The 12,698-nt window shown below is 37.1% G+C and overlaps 1 long non-coding RNA gene across 1 annotated transcript in view; it reads right to left on the reverse strand.

Annotated features, from left to right (window-relative positions):
• The window catches only part of LOC148125184 (uncharacterized), a 34,079-nt gene that overhangs the window by 16,231 nt on the left and 5,150 nt on the right, over positions 1-12,698 (reverse strand). Inside the window, exons 2-3 of the long non-coding RNA XR_015744513.1 lie at positions 7,198-7,278; positions 1,357-1,460 (exon numbers count right to left, since the gene is read on the reverse strand). This is a non-coding gene — a long non-coding RNA (uncharacterized LOC148125184). The remainder of the gene's footprint in view (positions 1-1,356; positions 1,461-7,197; positions 7,279-12,698) is intronic.

Here is a 12,698-nt window from a genome sequence, read left to right on the forward strand (position 1 = left end):
GGAGCAGGGACTGTGAAAGCTGTATCATCAGTTGTGTTAAGTTAAACAACCTCTGCTGAAAGCTAATGGCATTATAGTGGCAGATTCTGGCTCCTGAATTCTACCTCTACACCAATTTACTCCTTGACCTCTAGCTAGGCTTTCAGCAAATTAAAATGCATAGATTGTTAAAGTAAAGCAATTTGCTTCAATCTACCTGGACAGAACTCCATTTATTTCCAAAGGGTCTTTTAGAAGTTTAATTAACTAATGCTTTTAAAGTAATCTGAGACCTTTCTATTTCACTCCCTCCTAGATGGAGTCTTCATTTTATAAAAGAGTAGGTTAAGGTGTCTCTAACAGCCTCTAAGAGTATTCCCCACATAAAAAAAAAATATTTACCTAAATAAAACTATACTTCTATTTGGTAGAGGCTTCATTTTAATATATAGACAAGGATCTCAAGAGCCCAAGTTTTCACAGTTCCGGGCTACTTCCCTTAAATCTATCCTTTGGAAAGGAATAAGGCTGCAGAGAGAAATGTTTTACCTCAGAACTGCAAGAATAGGTAAATAAATAAATAAATTTGGGGTTCAAGGACCCTATATGTACAAGATACTGGGAATCAGGATAAACATGTAAACAGAGAATGACCCTGATTTTAGCTCAGATTCTTCACCTGTACTCTGAATAGGGCTGGTGTCTTAAACAGGGTGGGAAGGAGGAAAAACTTAGCTCTGGCCATTGAAAATCCCTTCATATTTCCATAGATCAATGCCTCATGAATACATTATGTACAATATTAGCAACAATCAAAATAAAAAGCTTTGATTGTTTCCTCAAGGACTAGCTCTGTTAAAAGTTAGGATTAGAGGTTAAAAAAACCTACAGATTAAAACAAAACAAAACAAGCATCTCGGCTGGGTATTTTGCATCTCTAAATATGAAGAATTTGGATTATTTAATGTAATTTTCTACATAACTCAAAAGCAGTTGTCTATGATAGAGATGCCTTCCTCTGAAGCTGGATTGCTTGTTGTACCATATAGCTTGACAACATTGTGGAAGTAGTTTGTCATTTTTTTCTTATTTTTAAAAAAGTTTTTGTTCCAAGCAGTAACTCTGGTGGTGGTCTTCCTTTTGAATATAAATCCTGCAAAACTTTTGAGGTCAATCATGGTTGGCTTTGTCCTGCCAGTTGCTGAAGTAAAGATTGATGCTGAATTTTAGGTATAGAGTGTATACTATACTATACTGCAGTACAGCATACCACTCCATATCAGACTGCACTTCAATGCATTACTCTACTCTAGTCAACTCTACTCTACTCCACACAACACTACAGTCAAGTTTAAGCAATGACTATATTGTGCTTACCAATTTAACCCAAAGGTGAATCAACTGAATTTCTTGTGTAATTTGAAGAGGTTTTTTGTATTGTCACATCACATAAGTTGTCACTGAATCCCTTTGTACAATTTCTGTAGAAACGTATTTCTAAGTCAGTTGTGAAATCTGGATCAAACTGATCTGATGTAACATTTAGACCTGGAAGTCTAATACATATCCATCTTTTAAACAGCAGCAGAAAATACCTTCCAAAATAAGACAAATGGAATCAGAATGATTTTGATAATTGTTTCATTTAATTCATCACTGTGATTATTGCTTTATCTTTTGGCAATGTTTTCAATCAAATTGATTCTTCAGAGGTTAAAGCATTATAGATAGATAGATAGATAGATAGATAGATAGATAGATAGATAGATAGATATAGATAGATATAGATAGATAGATAGATAGATAGATAGATAGATATAGATAGATAGATAGATAGATAGATAGATAGATAGATAGATAGATAGATAGATAGATAGATAGATAGATAGATAGATAGATAGATAGATAGATAGATAGATAGATATATATAGATATAGATTTATAACACTTTAGATATAACACATTATATATAGCACTTTAGATATAACACTATATAGATATATATAATTATATGTAGTGTTACATACTCTTATTTGGAGCTCTTCATTTCGAAGTAAGATAAATCCCAGACTCTATAGTTAATTGTTAAGATTTTTAGGACAAAATTTGGTATAGGACATACAATAAGCTTTGTGGTAATTATTCATTATCCAAATAATGTAACATCAAGGACTTTTTCAAAGAACATTTTCTAGCAACTCTTTTTTTCCCCTGGCAAGGAATCTATACAAGATCATTAGCGTACAACTTCTGTCCCATTACTGCCATAACTAGCTAGATGAAAATTTCCAGTCTGTTTTTCTGTGCATGGTTACTGCACCAAAACTGTGTTAAATAGGGCTTGTAATGAGTTATTCCACCATGCTGCCTTTGGTTCTCTGATGGTTTAAAAGTTTTCTTGATCTATTTACACCATTTAATTCTATTGGTTTTAAATACTTCTTTTCTGGCTGAAAGCAAGTATCTTTTTTTAAACATTAATAAACATCTCATGCTTTCATGAATATTTACTTCAACCTTTCACTTAATAATTCTACAGAGTTTGTACCCAAAAAATTATAAGCAACCCCGCCCGCCATCTTCTAAACTCATTTATGATGTCTGTAATCTGATTTATTTTGATTGGGTAGCTAATAGTATCTATATCATCTATATCTATAATATCTGTAACATCTATATCTATCTATATCTATCTGAATATTATATACTGTATAATACTTTATTTTACACAAACAAAAACACTTAAATTCTGATCATTTTCCAATTATTGTAGTTTATTTATTGCATATTGTATGTCTTGAGTTGCTTAATGTCAGCCAAAGCAAAATGACATTTGCAGTAAATAATCATAAATGAATACATTATTGGGTAGACAACTAAATGAAGATAATTTAATTTAGCCTTCTAAATCTCACTCCCATTCTCCAATCTAATTAAAATTGTCTGCTACATGAATCTTTGGAGCAGACATTTTCATAGTATCCCAGAACAAACATGTTTGATACTTTTCTCCATTTACCATAAATACTACTAGTAGTTCCCTCCTCAGGTTTCTCCTTCCATTCTTAATTTTATACAAAATATATTTATAAAATGAGATGTTTTTTCCCGAGGGTTACATGGGTGGTAGTAGACCTCAATTTATGATCACAATTGAGTCCAAAATTTCTGTTGCTATGTGAGTGATTTGTTTGGTGAGTTTTTACCTCATATTATGGCCTTTTGTGCCGCAGTTGCTAAGTGAATCACTGCAGTTGTTAAATTAGTAATATGGTTGTTAAGTGAATCTGGCTTCCCTAATTAGTTTGCTGGTCAGAAGGCTACAGAAGCTGATACTGCAACCATCATAACTGCTTGGGATACTGCAACCTTGGGATATTGCAACTGTCAAAAATACGAGTCAGTTGCCAAGCATCTAGGTTTTGATCATGTGACACTGGTGATGCTGCAATGGTCGTAAATATGAAAAATGGTCATAAGTCAATTTTTTCAGTGATGTTGTAACTTTGAATGATCAACTAAATAAATTGTTGTAAATCAAGGACTACAGTGCCTGTATTTTTTTTTTATTATTATTATTATTATTATTATTATTATTATTATTATTATTATTATTATTATTATTATTATTATTATATTTCATTATTGTATTTTATTATTGTATTGTTTTGCTTTATTATTATTTCATTTTATATTATTTTATATTTTATATTTACTTTATTGTATTATATTATATTATTATATTGTTACATTATTATTTGCAAAGAGGGAGCTATAGTTATAATTTGACTATATCAAAATCCCTTGTCTTCTTATTTTGCAATTTGGGGTAATAAGAGAACATTGAAATACTCTGGAATATTTTTGTGGCTCAGAAAATTAGTTGTTTCCTCCTTAAAGGTCTTTTAGAAATTCTTTCAGAATGCAGACAGTATCATCTCAGAGTTAACACTGGCATCACCACAGAGAAGGAACTTTTAACCCAGGAAAACTTCAGATGGTACTGGAGTGAAATATTTAAGAATATGAACCCTTCTCTCTCCTAGGTACAGCAGCTTTAAGTTTAAGTAGCAAGTCAAATGTTTATGGGGAAGGGAATTTGTCCCTCTTAACATAAGACATGCTACTCCATTTGAGTTATTTCTGTTGATCTCAACTCTCTAAGAGCATATTTCCAGGGAAAGAGGATCTGAGACCTCCTTAGTGCTGAGTTTGGTTGTTTTTTGTTTTTTGTTTTGCAGATATTTCATTACCCAGCTAGGGTTCTGCAACCTAAAACATTCAAAGAGCCTATTGGACCCCTTTCCCACAGAAAAGAAAACACTGAGATAACAGCAGCAAACATTCAACGTTTGTTCCCGACAAACGCCCCTCCCAACTGGGTCTCTTTTAAACTCCCTTCCCAGGTGTGCCTTTTGAAGGGAATCAGGGCCCTCTCCTCCCTCATAAGACATGCAACCCACTTTGCTCTTTTCTCCATTCTTCCCTGCATGCCCTAGGATGAAGAGGGGGGTGGGCCTTGTTCTTCCTCTGAACCCCCTCTCCCATATTCTACCTCTTCCCTGCTCTGCTCAGCCTGATTTTGCCCTTCCCCAGTTTCCTCCACAGCCAATGGAACCACTCACCCCGTTCCCTGATGGCTATTTGTCTTCTTCCTCAGATTCAGACTCCAATGGGGCATGACACTCTTGGTATAATATTTGATTTGTGCCCTTTCTCTATTTATGTGTCTTACCCTTGGTACAGAAGGAGAATATCTAATAACTGTTCTTCAGAACAATTTGCGAATATTCTCAGAATGTTCACTTCTTTCTCAGAGCTATCCAAAGATTGCACATCATTAATTCTATTTTGTCGATTCTTTTCATAATATTTTGCTGTTTTTTTTTTTTTTTTTTTATGGCTGAATATAGAGAAATTCATTTTCTCATGATTGGCTGGTATATCTTGGGAAGGAAGTATTGTCAGAAAGGAGGGAGGGAAAAACATCGCAAAACCTATACTTTTTCAATGGAGGGGAAGAAAGAAAGAAAGAAAGAAAGAAAGAAAGAAAGAAAGAAAGAAAGAAAGAAAGAAAGGAAGGAAGGAAGGAAAGGAAGGAAGGAAGGAAGGAAGGAAGGAAGGAAGGGAGGGAGGGAGGGAGGGCGGGAGGGAGGGAGGGAGGGAGGGAGGAAAGAAAGAAAGAAAGAAAGAAAGAAAGAAAGAAAGAAAGAAAGAAAGAAAGAAAGAAAGAAAGAAAGGAAGAAAGAAGCAAGCTTTGGGAGAAGAAATTGAAATAACACATGAAAAATGTGTGAGAGGAACAACTGACAAACATTGCCTTTTTCCAAAGCAAATTGCTTTGAGATGCTGAGAGCAGTTTTACAAGACCTGCTGAGCCCACACATATCTTAAGTGCATGCCTTTGTCATACATGTCTCCATGACTATCTCCCCCACCCCACCCACCCCCCCAAGGAGGAATTATCTATAAGTTGCTTGCTAGGGGATGAAAATTGTCTTCAAATATACTTCAGAAAATCGGTGGAAACATAATATGGGAAAGCTTCTAGAGCACTCTTTAAGCTTTCAGCTGGTGAAAAAAAATAACACTATCGCCATTTCTTTGATAATGCTCAGAAAGCAATTATTTTGCAGAATAATAATAATTTCATGACCCCTCTGATTTTGTGAATCTCTTTTTGCTTTGTTTTAGGGAACTTGGTTAAGACAAGCTTGGTTAAGACAAGCTTCATTTTAAAAGCTATGCTCTTTTTTTCCCCCTTTCAGGTTGTGACAGTCAATCAATGAAAGGTGGGAGGTATCAAATAAATATTCTGGGAAAAATCCAATAAAACTATTGGTTATTTTGAAACACATTGTTTGGTTAAAATCAAGAGGAAAAATTGTTTCCGTAATTGGTTCAGTTTTGTTTTTCTTCTCCTTATGGATATTTTAAAAAGAGAGGGAAAATTAGAAAATTAGATTTATGGAAAATATTGAATATACTGTCTTAAAAACATTTCACTAATATAAAAAAATAATAATTACATAATAAAACAGGCAGAAGTCAGAGGTGCGCTGGTGGGGCTTAAAAAAATCAGAACAGTAGGTACAATTATGTGATCAAAAAGCTGTCTTTTAAAAAGATGTGTTATGCATGCTAAGCATGTAACAAAAATGATGGTAGCCATCTTAACATTTTGACCCATCTTCGTACATCTCTGGTTGGAAGCATGTAAGAAGCCACCATAGTATGCAAAACATTCAAATAACATGCTAAAGGTCAACATGACATCATATTTATCAAATTTATTAGATGATTAGCAATCATATTTTTCTTTTTTCTTTTGAATTGGTTAATGACTGTAATAAAGTTCCTTGGTTGGTGTCTATGGAGATTCTCAGTCATCCAGGTGATGGTTGCCCCAAAGGTGATTTTTCAAGAGGCAACTGAAAGAGTTAGATCAATTTGGGAAAGTTGCAGGACTAAAATCAATAGGGGAAGAACGAAATTAATAACTAAAATCTAACAGAAAAACAGAAATTAAAATTGGAAAGGATAATGGGATTACAAATAATAAAAAAAAATGTTACAAAGACATTCTTGATGCACAAGGAACTTTAAAATCATGGCAAGATCTCCAAGAACAAGGGCTACAAGTAGACTGGTGGGCTTATCTACAAATTCAAAATAGATACAGTCAGGATAAGAAAAAAAATTGAAATTTATACTAAGCCACAACAATTAGATAAAATCCTATTAGGCCCAGATTTTAAAAAAATATAACTAAACTTTTTAATTATTAGAGACAGAATTAGAAGAGGAAGTAGTCAAAGGCAACATGCTAGCTTGGAGTGAAAACATAGGATGTAGCATTACATTATTAGAATGGGAAAAGGTCTGGACAAGGAATAATTAAATTACAAAATCAGCAACATATAAAGAAAATGCCTATAAAATGTTTTATAGATGGCATCTCTGTCCTTCGAAAATAGTGAAGATGTCTCCTAACATAAATCCAAATTGCTGGAAATGTAAAAAGAAACACGGAACATTCTTTCACATGTGTTGGTCCTGCACTGAAGCCCAAAAATACTGGCACAGAATTAAAAAAAAAAATTGTTAGAGGAAATAACGGCGGAACAAATTTAATTAAAACCAGAATTCTTCTTACTGGGGATATTTAATAGACAATTTTCTAAAAAAAGTCAAATATATAATATTGCGCATACTTACTGCAGCCAGAATAACTCTTGCACAGTGTTGGAAACAAGCAGACATTCCAACAGAGGAAATGGTCATTCAGAAAATAACGGCCTGTGCAGAGATGGATAAATTAACCTTAGCACTTAAGGAAAAAGAGACATCAGAATATTATAGAAGCTGGGAATGCTGGTATGACTGGATAGAACAAAAATAGAAAATATATTAGTAAATACTGTAAAATGTAAAAGAGGTAGTAATTATATACTCGGAATAAGATGTATTTGTAGATATGTCACCAATATTGATAACAAACAAGGAACCGTAGACTGTCAATAATAGAATTGCTAGTTTTTAGTTGTTCTTTTCTTTTTCTTTTTCTTCTGTGTGTTGTGTGTGTGTTTGTTTGAAATTTTAGTTGTATAATCAATAAAGTTTGTTTTTAAAATAAGAAAAGATTTTTTTTTCAAAATGAACATCAGAGCATTAGTATTTCCTATATTGTTATTAACTGCTCCCCCTTCCCACCTGAATACCTGTTCCAAATGCAAAACACAAGCAGAGGAGATGAGTTTCAGTTTCACAGCAGCAAGCAGTTTTAGTACAAAACAGTTGAGTTAAGCCATGCCCAGGTTCCTTGCTGTCTCCTTCTTGCTCACATAGCAAATACAACAGCCCTCAACTCTCTCACAAACTGAGAGGATGCTAGCCAGATGAATAGCGATGGATGCTAAGGCAGAGGCACATTTTTTCCCCTTATTTTCCTCCCCCCAAACTAAGCCTGATCACATCATTTCATAGTGAAGCACGGGTATAGAGCTAGTTAGTATCTAGAAATATGCTTCTAATATGCACTTCTTCAACTACACATATTCATTTAATAAAAGCCATGTCAAAAATAGAAAAATAAATACAGATAAACCGAGTTGGAAGGGACCTTGTAGGTAGTCCAACCCCGTTCCCAAGTAGGCGACCCTACACCATGTTTGATAGATGGTAGTCAAGTTTCTTATTGAAAGCTTCCAGTGATGAAGCTCCCACAACTTCCAAAGACAAACTATTCCATTGGTTGATCATTCTCAGTTAAAAATTCTTTTCCTTATTCCCAGGTTGAAACGCTCCTTGATCAGTTTCCACCCATTATTCCATGTCTGGCCTTTGGTGCCTTGGAAAATAGGTTGTCCCCCTCCTCTCCATGGTAGCCCCTCAAGTATTGGAACATTGCTATCATGTCTCCCCTGGTCCTTCTCTTCACTAGATGAGCACAAGCTTTTGAGACAGAGGGAGACAAATAGAAAACAAAGAAGTTTGAATTATTTGGATATAAATTCCAAGATCAATTTTCTTATGAGTGAAAAAGTTATCGGACAGGGCACTAATCTTGCATAAAAGGTCATAGTCAATCATAATCTTCTGCAATATTTCATAAAAATCTGTCTACAAAAGGGACCCTGACAACTCAGCATTTACCCTTTCACTTATAGTGCTCTTCCTGAAAGGTATTTTTAAAGTAAGTGTGTAGTAAGCAAGCAAAATGGTGCTGGATTTGGGGAAATACGTCATGCAGAACTCTTTCTCTCTTTTTGCTCTTTTCTCCCTTCCTAATTTTAACTTGTGACTTCAAAGCAGTAAAACCCTTCTTCTGTGAAACTCACTGAAGCTATCATTCCATCCACCAGTTTCTTTAAAGACAAAGGGCATGCATTTGTGCTGATGTTGGCGTTCCATTTTCCTACCCGTTCAATTCAATGCCATCTCTTGAAGACTAAGCTGCCTCTTCTGTGACATCAAGATGGAGAAGACAACGTGTTTTTAAAAGTTTCTTTCTAGCAGTCCCTACACCCAGTGATGAGAGGCCTTCTGAAGTGATTCACACAGAAAGGCACCAGTCCAGCCCCTTAATTTTTCAGAGTTTCATTTTGAAAAGGCAGGCAAGCAAACATTATGAGACCTAACATCTTGTACCTAAGGACAGTTGCCTGCATCATGTTAAAGCAGGGGTGTCAAACTTGATATCATTGAGGGCCACATCAGGGTTGTGTTTGACCTCGGGAAGGGGGTGAGTGGGTGTGGCTGGGGTGGGCATGGCCAGGGTGGGCATGGCTATCTTGACATCCTGCAGTCCTCTGCCAGCAAAAACAGAGCCCAGGAAGTCCTGGGCTCCATTTTTGCTGGAAGAGACCTGCAGGAGGCCATCACAGCCAAAAATGGAGGCCAGAGGTCTACACATGGCCCTCACGAGCTCCATTTTCTCTGGCAGAGGCACTGTGGGCTTCACTATTTCCAAGGCAGCCCTGCAGACCAGATCTGAGCACCTCCACAAGCCAGATTCAGTCTGTGGGCCTCGAGTTTGACACCCCTGTGTTAAAGGGTTGTTCAATTAGCAGCAGTTTCAAGGAAGCCACTACTTTTGGTCAGTATGCTACAGGTTTTTGCAGGACTAATAGAGAACCAACTTTGCTGAAATTGCTACAGTTCTATGGATCCCTATCCTGATTCATCAACACTTCTAATGCAACTTACTGTGGCTATCTCGCCATGGCCACCTTGTCGCTGGACACTTTGCATTGGCCAACTCCCATTTACTCTGCCTTTCGCAGGGGAAGGGAGTACTGGAAAGTGCAGACTGGCCTTTTGCCCCCGGTTAAGCCTGACCAGGTTTGGAAACTAGAGTGGAAAGCCCAGGCTTGCAGCAAAATGTCCCCGTGATGAGGCGGCTATAACGGGGTGTCCACAGAAAGTTATCCCATTCTATATAATAAGTATTGTACACCATTCTCCTCTTAGATACACTATAGATTAGATCTGGAAAACCATATCATATATAGATACAGACATAGATACAGAGATCTACGTATAATATACAATGCAGGGTTGTTAATATTTCTCTTTTCTAACTCCTTCAGTGTATTACATGGTAACACTTTTAACTCTTTCATTCCACTTACGTCTTTCAAAACGAATTCAAGATATGCCACAAGATTGGCATCATATTATTTTTCTTTTAGATTCTTCATTAGCATTTTTAATGAAACTTGTAAAAAGCTAAGCTCTGATAAGCAGAGCTTCTTAATAAGCCTTAGTGCTCTCTCTCTCTACACACACACACACACACACACAGGGAGGGGGAAGAGAGTGTGTGAGAGAGAAAGAGCCAAGTGCAACTTTCAGGCAGATGCTTCCCCTCTTGTTTCAATATCTTTCTTAGACAGACCTTGAAATAGTTATTCATACATACTAATCTTTCAAAACTGGATAATTTCTGTTATTGATTGGCTGCCTTCCCTACAAGCTCTTTTAGAGAGATCCAGCTGCTGAAAAATTTCACTGCCAGCAAGCTCCTGAAAAGGGGATGATTTGATCATTTTTGCCTATTGAAAAGTTTGCACAGATGGCTGGTTAATCAATGCATTGATCTTCATATGAATCTCTTTAATGGCAGGATACTTAATACTTAATTGAGCTGATAGATTTGGTATCTCATTTTTAAGGATCCTTTGTTTATTCACATCGATTTTGCTTACATGTTTCCAACTTTGAGACAGTGATCCAAATAATATTTTCCAGATGAACAGTAGCACTGCGGGGGTGAATGTATGCATTCATAGAAATTTTCAGATAAAGGTATGACGGCGTAGACCCCATTTGGATTTGGAAGCTAAGTTATCTTGTAAAAAAACATTGCATTCAAAGAATGTGTGTACCGTAGTAGTAGGATTGTGTCTTGTCTCTCAAGAATGGCTGGATTGTTTACTTGACCTCCATTGCAAAGATGTTGATATGAGAACCAGGTGTTATAGATGAAGATAATTAGCCCTCTCTATTCATCATTGTGACAGATTTGACCTTTAGGCAGACAATATAAATGAATATCAAAGAAGCTCCATTATCAGATTTGACTACCTGGAAATACTTTAATGGTAAATAGTAACGTGTCCAATAGTCAAACACGACTCAGGATAACTACAAGGCTTCCATGCGATGGATTCCTTTGCAATAGGACAGAAGTGGTTTTTCATTGCCTGAATGGTCTGAGGATTAACTATCCAAGGAACAGAATCATAATAATTTGTACACAATTTCTATAAGAATCCATTCTTGGCATAAAGGCCAATTCCCAAATTTAGATGGAACAGATTCTTCTCATTACAGGACCATTTGCTGTTGTTGTTAGTCACAAAGTGGTATCCGACCCATCACGACCCCATGGACAACATTCCTCCAGGCCTTCTACCATTCCCCCGGAGTCTATTTAAGCTCACTCCCACTGCTTCAGTGACTCCATCCAGCCACCTCATTCTCTGACGTCCCCTTTTTCTTTTGCCCTCAATCATTCCCAGCTCTTCTCCAGTGAGTCCTGGAGGTTGACTCCCCTCCTTTCTTTGTGGCAGTCCCTGATATATTGGAATATTGCTACCACGTTACCCTAGTCCCTCCTTTCATTAAACTAGACATACTCAATTCTTGCAACCATTCTTCATACGTTTTAGCCTCCAGCCTCTTACAGTTTAGTTGCAAGCAAGGAACCAGGAAGCAGGTGAGTTCATTCAACCATGCTGCTTAGATCCCTGACCATCCACTTAATTCTAACCATGTTATTTCTAAGGGCAGCTAAACCTGAAGGGAAAGAGATGATAAATAGCTTTATGTGAAAACTAGTTTGGATTTCCATGCAGCCAAGGCATACCAACTTCGGGGCGAGGCGTGGCTGCCCGTGTACCCTTGCCATTAGGCAGTCTCTTTCGGGCAATGTAAGCTCCCCAAATGCAGTCACCAGCTACTTCAATCGGCCAGTAGAAGCGGCCTCGCAGTGAGGGGAGTATGTGTGTGCCACGCCTTGCCCTGAAGTGGCTGGGGACTCTGCCTTCAAGGGAGCTTTCGTCTGCTGAAAGAAGTGGCCTTGCAGTGAGGGGAGTGTGTTTGTGTGCGCTTGCCCCGAGGCCGCTTCTACCAGCCAATCAAAGTGGCTGGTGACTGCATTTGGGGAGCTTCCATTTTCCAAAAGAGACTGCCCTAAAGGCGAGGGGATACAGGTAGCCACGATATGCCCTGAAGTGGCTGGGGACTCTGTCTTCAGAGAGCTTCTATCGGCTATCAGGGTATTCTAGCCTAGGCTACATGCAGGGCACTCCTAAAGGCAAGTTTTCTCCCCATTCCCCCCCCTCCTCCTCCCATTTCTCTTCACCTCGTGTAGTTCTAACAAACAATGTGAGAAATGGCGAGGAAAAGCATGGTTTGAATAGGCCTAAATTTTGGGGTCGGGGCTTAATTTCACTTCATGTCTGTAAATCATGCTGGGCCTTCCTATTGGTGGAGGCCGTATTGTTGGAGAAACACGGTAAATGTATCAATCAATATCAGAGAAAATATTTATCACATTTAAAGCCACTTTCCTTGAGTTATTCTAAGCTTTACATTCAAAGCTTTAAAGATTAGCAATTTCCCCCCCAGAATGGAAGAATAGAAATGGACTTATTAAAGTGCTGTTGTCACATGTCTAGGTTTGTAACTTTCTGAAAGTTAATGGAACCAGC

This window comes from Pseudonaja textilis, chromosome 8 (genome assembly GCF_049901715.1).
Source record: "Pseudonaja textilis isolate UNSWEBS1 chromosome 8, rPseTex1.2, whole genome shotgun sequence".
Lineage (NCBI taxonomy): Eukaryota > Metazoa > Chordata > Lepidosauria > Squamata > Elapidae > Pseudonaja > Pseudonaja textilis.